The sequence below is a fragment of the Sinocyclocheilus anshuiensis genome, unplaced genomic scaffold, assembly GCF_001515605.1.
Source record: "Sinocyclocheilus anshuiensis isolate Anshui unplaced genomic scaffold, SAMN03320099.WGS_v1.1 scaffold590, whole genome shotgun sequence".
Taxonomy (NCBI): domain Eukaryota; kingdom Metazoa; phylum Chordata; class Actinopteri; order Cypriniformes; family Cyprinidae; genus Sinocyclocheilus; species Sinocyclocheilus anshuiensis.
In genome coordinates this window covers 1,761,676-1,772,790 of record NW_015544192.1, presented here as the reverse complement: position 1 = coordinate 1,772,790, position 11,115 = coordinate 1,761,676, and the positions used below count along the sequence as shown (strand labels likewise).

Here is an 11,115-nt window from a genome sequence, read left to right as displayed (position 1 = left end):
TTATACTGAGCTTACTGAACTGAACCCATGTGTCTAATAAGTTTCTTTTACTCTGCATGCACATCATACACTCTTGCAGAATGCTCTCACCTTTACTTGTATAGTGCTTTATGCAGTCTTTATAAAATATAGATGGTTTTAAAGCAGCTTCAGTAATAAACAGAATCAATGATGCAACAGGCAAATCCAAATTCTGCTGTGAAGAATCTCAAATAAACACAAGTGTGCTTCAAAGACAGAGACAAACGCTCAATTGCTCATGGCTGCATTCATATGATCTCCAGTTTGCTGTCCACAAGATGGCAGAAGAACTGTAATGTGGAGACTGGGAGATGTGCAGGGTTTTTAGTATGCTGTACTGGTTTATTAATTATCCTGCTGGGGTTTGTAGTCATGATGGTACATTCATACCTGCACTGAGCTGGCACTTTGTTCTTGCTGCAGATTTGAGTTTTACGTTTATAAATTAAACCGCTTGTTGCATCTACATTTTGCTGCAGCAGGGTAGCGTGTTCCTCTGAAGCCCTGGGGATGTGTGTTGATGATTAATTTCTAGCACATTTCAGCATTCGTCTGTTTATAACAATCAGATGTTACAAAAAAAGGAATATAGGTGGTGGAGCAGGAACTTAGCTGTGTAGCTTCAGATATGCAGATTAATGTAGGATGACTTTGTTTTGAGCTGAATATGTTCTTGCAGTCTGCGTTTTTAGATTTCTGGATGTTTATTCTTTATTTAGAATACACATCTATTAAGTAAACACTTCTTCCCAAAGTGATTTAATTATCTTTTTTTTTTTTTTGTATGAAATTTTCTTTGCACACAGACACTTTTAAACATCTACCCCCGTTTTATAGTGAGGTACCAAATGTAATTTTTTTTTTTTCAACATATGAAGCTCATTTTCCCTAACCTGTATACTACTATCATTGTGTATGAGCCTATATAATGCTATAATCAAAACAAAAGAGTTCTCTGTGGGCCCACCGGGTGCTGTAGGAACAGCCCAACTGAATACATCAATGCAATCAAATAAAATTATTGTACCTTTACAATGAACGTGAATGAATGACTGAGTCTGTCATTTTGCCTTCTTTTGTGTTCCATGAAAGAAAGAAAGTCATACAGGTTTGAAACAACATGAGGCTGATGTGATTCATTTTTGGATGTGCTATTCCTTTAAAAGGGTTTTAAGCAGTGGTGTAGTCCTAAAGAAAAAAGTGGTTTACTATTACCCAGCAATATTACCCCATTCTTGAACTGCACCTTCACTTCCATTTTCCGTTTCTTCATTTCCCCCAATATCTCTGTCCATCCCTTGTGTATATGTGTGTGTTTTTCTTGTACCTGTCACTTCTTCACCAGCAGGTCTACCGTTATGAACAGAACTGTGTCCATCTAGTTGCAAAACAACCACCTCATTTTAATTTGTTTGCACAGAATGTTATTTATCTTAAAATGACTTAAATACCCAAGATGTAACAAACCTATTTTTCATACAAATATATATATAAAAAAATTGTGTTTAAGTGCCTATTTATAAAAATTAGTGCAATACCTTAATTGAAAAATCCTAATAGCCTACTGAACACACTATTGAATTGACTCATATTTTTGTTTTGCTGTCTGCTCTCCCTCCTTACCTAAACTATAAATCCATGCGAATATCTGTCTGCTAAATGTATTAATGTAACTTTACAGTATGATGTCCTTCAGCATACAGTATTCTGACATGATAATAATGGGGTGCTCCTGATAGCCTAACAATTGCTAGCAGTTTAATACTCAGCTAAATTAACAGACAAAACTATAGTGACTAAGGGATTATACTCTCTCTTCAGTAACTGCATACGGCTCATTCCTCTGTTAGATCTATATTTTATGTAACGGAGGCTCTGGTCTTGGTGTTAGTAAAAATACTCGAAAGTAATTGTTTCACGTCGTGGCCGCACTATCATATTGGGCTTCTTTTTTCGATAGGCTACTAACGAGAGAATGTCCACTCAAATCCGTGCACTCACTACCATATTTCCTTACGGCGTGTATCCACTGTTGCAGCACGAGAACTGTGCTCAGTGCGGCTCAAAACACTAAGCGCGAGCGACAATGAGCGGCGTTGAATGACAGAAGTGATATTGCACCAATTACAAAGAATCACGAATTTCACACAGCAGTATGGGACACCATTAAAGGGGAAGCTACATGACAGTAGATTACGGACTTGCGAAGCAACAAAACAAGTGGGTATACCGAGGGTATACGCGAATATTGATCCTTAGAAGTCGTAATACGCAAACATCCCGGGGAAAAAAGTAAGCATACGGCGTATACTTGCGTATGGCCCCGACTACACCACTGTTTTTAAGGCTCTATGACTACATGTTCACAATCATGGAAGAGTATCTCCATCCATATATACTTGCCATCATGGGCTTTCTGAGTGAATTAATGAGTTCATATGTACTTTCTTAAAGGGATAGTTCATCTAAGCATGCAAATTCTGTCATCATTTGCTCACCCTCTTTTTCTCAATTTGACCATCCAGAAATTTATTTTTGGTCATACAATGTAAGCCCAAAACGGATTACCAACATTCTTCAAAATATCAATTTCGTGTTCATAGTCATGCAGGTTTGGTTCGACATGAGGGGGAGTAAATCCTGACAGAATTTACATTTTTTGAGTGAATGAAGCATTCGAAGCGGATGGGTGCTAGTCTAGTGACATCTCTCATTTTGAGGAAACTTCCTCTCTGATCTGAACTAGATCACTTGCGGATCCTTAATGTAGCCTAATGTGCAATATGAAAATCAGAAAATCATTTGTGTCACGTATGCAGATCTAATGGCATTTCTTCAGAGCCCCGTCGCACTGTCTGGTTATATATTTGATGCAACCCATACGCACACTGAGAGAGAGAGAGGGAGAAGACAGAATGAATGAAGTCACGATGAGCAGAACTTCAGTACCCAGAGTCCACCAGAGGAGGAAAAAAATCTAGACAAGAATCTACGGAGGCCCGGATGCCCCCGTCGACAAGGCACGTCTACAGCCCTCTCTGACTAGATTCCTCCGAGTTGGTTTGCAGAGGGCGAGAAACGGCGCAGAACGGCGCTCATTCCAATTTCTCGCTCTCGCTGCACTCCCGGGGCGCTCCTGTGACAAACTGCGGTACTCTGTTACTACAATTTAAAAAAAAAAAATATCCGACGTGGTGACAACAATACGCGAGTTTTCCCTTGTTCTCCCTGCAAATATTTTTTGTGGGATTTTATATATTGACAGCTCATTCACGCCACATTGTTTATTTTATAGTAAAATTATTAATAGATGTTGTTAAACTGATAGCAGGTGAAGCCTAACTTTTTTAAGTTTTCATAATTATCTGATTGTGTTAACAAAAGTAGGGGCACATAGACTATTATTTAAAATTAACATTCCTTTCAGCAGCAGGGTTTTTTTCTGTTTTTTTTTTTTTTATTATTTTATAAAAAAACAAACAAACAGATGCTGAACAGACTGTTTGGCGTCGCAAGACAGAAGAGGATCGAGATGACCAAAACCTCCGACATTCATACATAGTTGTTGTTTTTTTTCACACAGACACCTCTGCTTTTAGGATGTTGCATGTCACCGAGCGCTCTGTGATCCAGTAGCGAGAAGCCCGATGAGCGCGCGAGGAGCGCAGCATCACAGCTGCAGCAGCGGAGCTCGGCGCCTCCCGGTGAGTGCGCGCGTTTGGCTTCACAGCCACAATTTGCATAGTCTTCCCCTGCGCCGCGCCGCATTTCACGAGGGTTTGTGTTTTCTATGTGTGGCATGGGGGTGTGCTAAGGGCAAGGATGGCGCCTGGCTAGGTGCGTCAGAGAAATAGAAAGTGTGTGTGTTGTGCATTAAAGCACGTCTGTCCGGATGTGCTCTACAGATCAAAGTGTATAGTGGGAATGTGTGGACTGAGTTGCCAGGATTAACAGCTGAGAATTGGGCTGTGTTTTTCACTCGCATTCACACACACACACACACACACACACTCCATAGGTACATAGATTACGCTCACCTACATTCCGCGCTACATCAGACATATTACTAGCTGTAGATTGCCATTATTAAATATCACAGACACACATTATTTTGTTGAATAAAAACGTGTGTGCGATAGACGTTTTAATGTAAGAATTTATAAATAAGCTACACAAGAATGTTCGTTCGTATAGCCTATGTGAAAGAAAATTGACCGTTTGACATGCACATATTTTAAGACGTGAATGTGTCGCTGTAACACAGGGCAAACATAAATGTAGTGCCCATTGACTATGGAATACTGATGAGTGGTCATAAGTGGCTGTTGACTGACGGCATGTATGAACGTCTGAAGCGTTGGGTGATTATTATTATGGGGAGACGACAAACAGCCTCACGCGCCTGCCTGGAGCTCGCAAGTGACTGCACTTTTGATTAGTCTGGCTAATTATTCAGCCTCTGTCTGTCAAAATTTTAATTTCAAAGTACTTTATTGGCATGATTGTTTTACTCACAATGCCAAAGCATCGATACAAAAAAGAAAGAAAAACTAACAAAAAAAAATATATATATTTTTAATTGTCGTAATGAAATAGAAAAAAAATCTAGTCATGTTAATAAAGTCGTGATTTTAATATATAATATAAACTAAAATAAAATAATCTCTTATATGCAGCATTGTCATGACATTTTTTTTTTTAATTCCGTTTTCTTCTGTTTGACAGTGGGCAATGATTAGCAATGCAGTGGCGCGTTGGCGCAAGTCTTTTGGTTCTAGCTGTGCGCGCGACGGTGACGCGAAGATGTTTATGTTGTGACAGGCGCGATTATTCACGCCACACGCTTGGAACGTAACAAAACACGCATGTTGCTTCCCAAACACGGAAACGCGGATATTTCTAAAGACGAGGAAATGTATTACTAGTTTCTGTAGCTATATGGTGTGTTGTCATGGAGACTGACAGATAACGAGGTAAACTCACGCGTGATGATGCTAAATGCACATTGAAATGATATGTAAAGTGTATATTTCTATAGGTCACATAGGTTTTAGTGAGTATTGTGTCTAAAGTGAAACACTAGGTTGAATAGGGAGTGGGGGGACTGTCTGTGCATGTGTTAGCCTACTTTGTCCACCTGTCAGAGTGTTGGCTAGTCTTATAGCTCTGGTCTCCATGGCAACCTTTATTCTGTAAAGGAAGCTTGGTTTCCCACAACAGCTGGAAACCTCTGATTGGCAGAGCTGAGAGACATAGCATTGGCTCAAGCTGACCTTGGCCACAGCTAGTATATCGCACACTGCACATACTTAGCACGGAAGCAGCTTCGCTGTCTTCCATCTACTTTTTCATTCCCTGCTGGCTGGCTGGAGCTGTTTTTTGTGGAGTGATTTTCACCTCTGACCTCAGTTCCGCAGTCTAGGGAGGAAGGGGGAGGCATTCGGTTGCAGGCTGCTAAGTTTATCCGCATCAGTTTGTGTGTGTGTGTGTGTGTGAGAGAAAGACACAAGACACGGAGAACTTGTGAGCAAGGATGATGATGGAGTTAGTGCGAGAGAAGGTGAGAGCGAGTATCTAGGGGTTCTGTATACCTGGCTGGTTTCTGTGTCTCTCAGTAACGAACCAACTCTAACAAGAGACAGAACCAGCTCAATTATTAAAGAGTGAGAAAGAAAGGGAGGGGAGAAAAAACAAGGGAGAGAAGAGCAGCAGCAGTAGCCAGAGCAACACATATACATCACATAAACAACAGCTCATGCATGCTGTGAGATACACATCACATACACGACTAAAGCTCATACCATTCACAGGAAACGATCCTTGTGCATCTTTACATTTTCCAGTGTTAAAACTCATCCATTAAGAGCTTTCATGCTGCATGGAAGTGCTTATTACCTATGGTTTTAAATGAATGATATAATATCACTAATTGGATTGTTATTGAGATGTTTGTAAAACAGAAAAAAAAAGCAAGTCAAGCGGTTTTACATTCATGATATTGTTGCCATAGACTTTATTTGTACAGATCAGCTGATAAAGTATGTTGCATACTGAGGATATGCATATGAATGCATTCTTTACTGACATATGCTGTTCTCTCTCATTTTCTCTATTCTCCCCCACTCTCTCTCGCTCTTCCTTTCTCTCTTTCAGGTAACAAACTGCCAGGCTAAAGATTGCCATGGAAACATGCAGTTTGAGAGTGAGATAAGAAATGATTGAGAGAATCAATGTCTAGGTAAGTGTGGTTACTGATTTAACACGGCTTTTTGTACATGTTCATGTGCTTTCATTAAGAAAAGTGAATAAGGCATGTTCGAGACCTGAGCCAATCAAGTTTTTCTTTACGGTCGTGTCCCTTTTGGCATGATTTTAAAGGGGTGGTTCACTGTTTTTTTTCTAGGCTTGATTGTGTTTATGGGGTGCAGTCTAACATGTGTTAATGCTTCGTTTAAAAAAAAAACGCATTATTTTTCACATAATTTACCTTTATTCCACACCTCTCTGTCCCTTCTCTGAGAAACGGGCTGATCTCTTCCTGTTTTTATGAAGCCCCGCCCTCAGAAATAGGCGATGGGCTCTGCCCTGTGCAAGCATGGCTTTTAATGGTAGGCCTATGTTTTTTGTTTGTTGTTGTCTCATACTTTTAGATACGCTGTTATTTGTAAATGCTACTGCTTATGTTAGCTTTTAATATACGGTTTTATCCTGATTAAAGCTTTAATACAGTACGGCAACTGCATGTTTAACGCTTCTCATAGCTATGTGAAAATAAGTGTATAAATGGAACAGAGCTGAGCTGATTATCTGAATGAGAGAGAGAGAGAGAGAGATGCTGAGCAGGCGACACGAGGAACAGTATTAAGAGCCGCTGCTTTAGAACATTGATTTTGAAACTTGTGAATCCATTAGAATGGTTAGAAGACAGAATCGAGATTCATATATGAATAGATTTTTACATGCACCTCTAGTTTTCTCTTCCTCTTCTCTAAAGCAGTGCAGCATGGCCTCGCCCCCTTTTGCTGCCTTTTCCCGAGGGCGGGGTTTATCTGGGTTTGTGACGTCACGAAGCCGGGAAGTAACTCGTTGTAGTCCCTACCAGCCGTTTTTGTAGGCATTAAACTGCCAGAATTTTAAAAGACGATATCTCTGTTTGCATTGAACTTTCAGCTTCGTAACTTTTCAGATATTGTTTATGCTCAACAGCAACATTACACACTGACTAACGTTAAAAAAACACCCCTTTAAGACATAGGCATAGACATTGAATTTCAAATCTATTCAGCTACATTTTAGTGAAATTGTATTTTTTGTAAAAAAGTATAATAATAAAATTTAAAATTATTATTCATAAATAGTACCCACTTCTACATGAGCATGAGTGAACAGGATCTGTGTTGTAATGTGTCTGCAATATAGTCCTGCAAATTTATAGGCTGCTATTTGCAGGTTGTGAATATCAGTGTAGTTAGGATACATTTTTTGTGAGTTCGATCATTTTTGGTAGCTGTGCTTTTAATTCCACTTTGATTTTTTTTTTTCAAATGTAATAAATATTTCATAATATCAACAAGTTGGTTGTAAACTTGCTTGTTAAGATGCAAGTCATTCATGCAAGTCATTCATGACAAATTCCAAATCATCAATGTTTTATAGTTATAACACATTGCAGGTGTCACATTTTTACCATTAATGCATTATAAATTATGATAGATTCTATTATTATAAATATAATGAATTCACCTCAATGGTACAAAGAAAAAACAGCCGCAAAGTTATAAATGTGCAGTAGGCTAAATTTTGAGGAGGACAGAACATTCTTGAGAATCAAATTAATCTGTTCAGGCTTCAATATCATGCAGAAAACTGTCCTCCACCTGCTCAGGAGTCCACAGATCATCAATTCTGTCTACTCAGTTCCCCATTTACAGTACTTTGCAGCACTGCATCTTTCTCATGATTTTAAGGCATGGTGCTTTTTTAATGAAATCATGATTAAAATTGGTCCCAGTGCTACATTTACATCAGTGACCTCAGCTTTCCCACACACGACTGTGGGTGTTGTTGTGTCAGGCAGTAAGCTTCGAACACCTGTTTGCCCCCCAGGATACTCTTGTAATGCTGAAGACTCAATTTGCTGACCCTAATTGAATTCATACTGAATGCATACTGAAAATAAATAATAGATAGATAGATAGATGGCTGAGACTAAATAAACGAATTTGCAAAAGAAGTATTAATATTAATACAATGTATGAAACTGTGTGATTTAAAAATCATTAAAACAGGATATGAATGCAGTCTCGGGTGATTGATCAGATGTCTATCTCTCTAGCTATCCTGTCTCCTTCTGTCTAATCTCTCTTTCTTTTTCCTATCTCTCCATCTCCTGTCTTTTCCTCACCTTCAGACTCTGTTGCAGACTCTCTCACCCTCCCCGTTTCTCCTTTTCCTGTTATATCTCTCTCTTGCACTCTCTCTCCCCCTCACTCTCTCTCTCTCTCTCTCTCTCTCTCTCTGTCTGCTGGAAGTTAATGAGCCCAGCTCCCCCTGGGGAACACACACTTCCTCTGCCAGAGACAGAGGAGAGAGCGAGTGAGATTACACAGTGCAGAGAGAGTGAGCGAGAGAGAGACATAGCAGTAAGTGAGAGATGGTGGAGAAGAGGAGGGGTACTATGGGGAGATAAGGGAGGAAGGAGAAAGAGCGAGCAAGAGAGAGGGAGAAAGAGATAAAGAAACAGAAGAAAGTGAGAGAGTGGGGGAAGAGCAGAGGTACTGAAGGCCGATAAGGGAAGAGAGAGAGAGAAAGAGAGAGAGAGAGAGTAGGAGGGAGTGGAATTTTCTGGATATGATGATAGAGGGAGTGTACAGCAGAAAGATGGATGAGTGCACTACACACTCCCATCCTGAATGAGAAGGAGAGATTTAGACCATGGAAACAGGGAATGAGAGACAGGGATAGCGAACTGAGCGAGAGAATGAGCTGTGCAGGCTAAAAAGAAACAGATGCTTTTGAATAAAGCCCCTGTGAGAGAGAGAGACTGTGAGTGAGAGTGAGAGAACACATGAAAAAGTCAAGGGAATATCTGCATATGTGCATACTAGTGTGCTAGACGCAGACAGATAGGACGAGAGAGCACATATGTGTATTTTTTTAAGCAGGTCTTAACATGCTGTCAGTGTCTAGAGTTGGAATGTGCACAAGGCGGCCATTGTTGTTTAAACAGCCAGCCAGCAGCCCTTCTCCTTGGCAACGGGCTCTGCAGCAGTGTCTCCCACGGCAACAGTGGAACAGGGGTGCTGGGAGGGGGCGGGGAGTCAGGAAGTCAGGGCCGCAGTGGAGAGGCCCCTCTACAGAACACTGGCCTCAAGGTCTAACTCAATATGTGTGAGTGTGTGTGCGTCCGTGTCTGTGGGATGTGTGTGCCGTACGCCCATATATCTGTATGTGTAGGGTGTGTGTGTGTTCTTAAGAGCCGGTGGGTGAGAGAACGGCTGTGCATTAGACACAATCCAGAGAGGGATAGGAGGAGGTGGGTTAGAGAGATACGCCAAAGCAGCCAGGTTTGTGTGCAGAGAGACACACCGGCTGAAATGATGGTGTAAGTATGAGCTGATTGGTTGATGAGCTGTTTACTGAATATCAGGTGGAAAGGGGAGATTAGGGCATGGATAAACACAACGTGAGAAACAGATAAATATGAGTTGGATTATGAATGAAAAAGAGAGAGAGAGAGAGAGAGAGGGAGGTGTGGACAGAGTAGGTGGACAGAGACACAGGTATGTGTTGGGAATGAGAAGAGGTCAAGGTTTTGCTGCTTAGCCCCTGCTGGTAGATGTTGTAACTACATATTTCTCCACTCAAAAAGGCATATTTCTCCACTGGCTGCCATACAGAATTAGCCATGTATTCTGACAAAATACATTTTGTTAAACAATATATAAATCATTAATATTTGATTATATTATATTAGATGTTTTACTAGAGCCCAATTCATTTTGAAGGGCTCTCAAAAACATTCAATGATTATTTTCCATGTCACAGCTCAAGATTGGTTGCGAATAGACGAGCAACTGACATTGAGATGAGATGAGCTTTCTCCAGGTAATGGACCTACTTGGTTCAAAAAGGATGCAATCTTACATTAAAATAAATGTTTTAAAAGATTTAAATGATATGTTTTTCAAAATTTATTTAAATTGACATGAAATTCTAAAACACATCTTTTGATATATGTATGTGTTGCACATTTTTAAGAACAAAGATATCACAAATTATTTTGAATATTAAGGAAAGTAGTTATTTTGGATAGTTATTGGATCTCAACCCAAGCTTGTGTGGGGAAAGTGGTTTCTGCTTCAAACACCACGGTAAATCAAAATAGCTCCAAAGGTGAGTTCACATTAAAATATTATTGCATATATTCCATCGCTTCTTCTCTAACTTAAAAATATTTATGAAAATAATGGTGCTGTTATAGTGGTGTGTTTGACAATGATGAAAACCAGAAATTCGAAGAAGAGTGGATAAATATTTATTTTATTTTAAATTATTATTATTACTAAATTATTTTATCTTTATTATGTCTTTATATTTGTCCACAAGTTTCAAAATTGCATAATTAGTTCTGGAGTTTTAAAATGCTCAGTTGTTGATATTTGTTAGTGTAGTTTATCAAAACTATTTGTTTTTTGTTCATGATAGTCTCTAATGATAAAGATGATGTCTGGGGGTTTCTTGTTATTGGATCACATTTAAAAAAAACAGTAGAGCGTCCTCAACTTTTTGTCTTTGTCTCTACTCACATTGTAATGTTCATTCCACCTTATTTTTCAACACGGAAGAAAACCATTTCCTGTGAATGTGCAATATTTCCAGTTCATTAGTTTCTATACACTAAAAAAATCTGCAAAAATAGGGCACAGTATTAATAGGAATTTTGTGTATTGATTTTTTTTTTCATATGTTTTACCTGTATGGTGAATTTTGCACTGCATTGCATTGTGTTTTATAGTTCACGGAAATGTCTGTTAAAGGGGTGGTTGACTGTTTTTTTTCTAGGCTTGATTGTGTTTATGGGGTGCAGTCTAA

General features: G+C 39.4%; 1 protein-coding gene across 1 annotated transcript in view; it reads left to right on the top strand.

The window, feature by feature from the left end:
* The first annotated feature begins 6,186 nt into the window (after positions 1 to 6,186).
* Positions 6,187 to 11,115, top strand: part of LOC107696580 (AT-hook DNA-binding motif-containing protein 1-like) — a 19,599-nt gene continuing 14,670 nt past the window's right edge. Inside the window, exon 1 of the mRNA XM_016496992.1 lies at positions 6,187 to 6,259. The gene's annotated coding sequence lies outside the window, so the exon portion shown is untranslated. The remainder of the gene's footprint in view (positions 6,260 to 11,115) is intronic.